Genomic DNA, 2,607 nt, shown 5'->3' on the forward strand with positions numbered 1-2,607 from the left:
GTCTTGCGTTTGGCAATTGCCGATAAAAGAGTTTTCAGATCTTCCACAGTCGCTTGTGTGATAGCCTCGAGAACTGTCTCGATATTTGGAGGCGTTGGTGACTCGATGAGATTCCTATTGGGAGTTGGGAGGTGCGCTAGGAAGAGCTCTCGCGGGTTCATAATGCAACAGATAACTTTACGTCGATGACCTCAAATCTAAATGTCCGATTTTTTCACCTCACTTGAATCACTCAACTCGAAGATAGCGCAATGTTCACGAAGATGTGTTCGGCTATCAGAACATGACCCCAGGTGTGGGCGAATACACCAGCTTATGGGATTCAGGACTGAACGGTCCCAAATGGGAGCCTACTGCTCTTAGTCAAGCGCCGCTTTGGCAAAACGCCTCCAAGTGAAGACACAATCGAGTGTGACGCTAGCAATAGTAGGTATGTCCATTGTATTATGGATGGTATCTGTATCGATTAAGTGGCTACGGCTACGCATATACACACGATGTGTAACATACCATGGCTATCCTGGTCGGGTGTACTACGATGAGTACCGTTCGACAGTTACGACGTCCGAGACCTATACGAATCAACGTGTCACAACATTTTAATTGCATAATATCGATTGTTCTTCATGGAAGGGCGTTGATGTTTTCCTCTACGAATCTCGATGGGCAAAAAGTCACTGTATGAGCTGTCGCGGGCATTCAACAAGTTTTCCAGAATGATACAGCAACCAGTTTTCGTGCGAGCTAGTTCCACTGTTCGCGAATTGAACTACGATGTTTTCCGTCACACCCCACTAGAAGAGCTACTCGATATCATCAATAGGAAAAATAATTCGCAACCACCCGTGAGTTCAGAATCTTAATCGCGAAGAACGATGATGTCAATTTCAGATCGTCGTTCTTCTCGTAAGGGCATGGCTCAACGCATGAATGTCTGAGCTCCAAGTCCCCCTTCCTCCTGTGGGGCGACGACTGTGGACGAATATGCTACTGCCGCATTTTCACACTACGGTGTGAACCAAACCGTAGTAATATTTCCAGCGCCTTCAACTTTTGGGAGTTCGAAAGTCAACTTTGAGTAATAGAATACAAGTTGAATAATCGATTACAATGGCGTTCGCGATCGTCATCAGCGCATGATCCTCGCGAAGTCTGCTTTTGATTCTCTCATGCATAATTCATTGAATGAAGCTACTCCAAGGGAATGAACGACGGCATATCGTACTCTGCCTGCTCTCTTTGGGTGGTCTACTAGCGGATACAATCAGTGATGACAGAACGTTGCAAGGTAATCTCGACGAGTCAGCTATCTCGGACGTATTATCGATCCTTATAGTAGTGGTGGTGGTGAGAAAAGCAGTGCAGGGGGGAATATATGTTCGCTTTTCTCAGCTGAGCTCTGGAACTTTCTCACTGTATTAAAGGAGTTTATATATTAACTAGAATTGAAGTGAAAAAATCCAACAAGAAATTCCAAAAATTTCCCCAAAATTTTCATTTTGTCATCGACACATGTGGCTGACCATGTGCATATTTTTTCACACTGGAGAAAACATATTCTTAAAATAGGAGTTAGCTGTGGGTGTATGAAAGTCTTAGCGAATAATTTTCCAAAGTGCACGGATCAGGCAAATGACTTGTTGGACGTTCTGTCCACATCCACAACGCAATTCGGGTCTCGGCGGGAATAGTCGAATAGCAACTAGCACGCTCGTGGGCACAGGGCCCGTGTTCACTCGTGGGATCGATAAAAGGCTATATGCTGCTATAGTATAGAAATCCCGTATTCGAAGTCGTTGCTAACGAGAATGGTATGTTGTATTCAGGGATGGGATCACATGCTGGGCGTTCACTCACGGTCCAGACACCTCAAATTGCTCTTATAGCGCCAGTCGGCAGCAACCTGCCTGACATCACTGCCACTACCTCAGCGACGATGTGAGGGCTTGAAAGGGGGGATGTGATTTGAGCGAGGTGTGGTATGCAGGTATGCAGGAGCTGTCTACTCTACGATGATATTGTCGGCCACTGGAGGGCTGGGGACGGACTCTACTGAGGTACTCTTGAGTTAGGGTGATGTGCTACCTACCATCATAACAGTATTGAGATTAGTACTGGACGGAATAATAATAGTGTGTTTGTGGTCGGGCTGAGTGTATACAACGTGAGATCAGCTTATTTGGTAGAGCGCTGTCTTGTCTTCTAAGAGGCACAGGTTCGAATCCTTCATGGAGCACTTTTCAGATCCGACTCAAGTTGGTCGACTCTAGCGTTTCCTCATGCTCGACGTTGGAGACAGCGAGGACATCCAGCCCTTTGGACGGCGAGACGGGACCCGATGGTGTACCAACGTCGACCTCTAACTATTGGTCCGATGTCCACTTTGATGAGGTAATCATCTTGAGATCAAATTCTTAGTTCGCTCACCTTGGTTGACATTATATTCGTCAAGTTGGATATATGGCAGATCATCACTATATGTAAGCCTTGTTGGAGTTCCAGCATAAAACGCTGCTAAGTTCGCGTGAAATACAAAATTTCCACGAAGTTTGCTCGAGAAAAAATACGCGCCTTAGATGAGAAGTTCGACAAAGGTTGTCTCTATTG

Source organism: Perkinsus marinus (assembly GCF_000006405.1).
Source record: "Perkinsus marinus ATCC 50983 genomic scaffold scf_1104296941026, whole genome shotgun sequence".
NCBI lineage: Eukaryota > Perkinsozoa > Perkinsida > Perkinsidae > Perkinsus > Perkinsus marinus.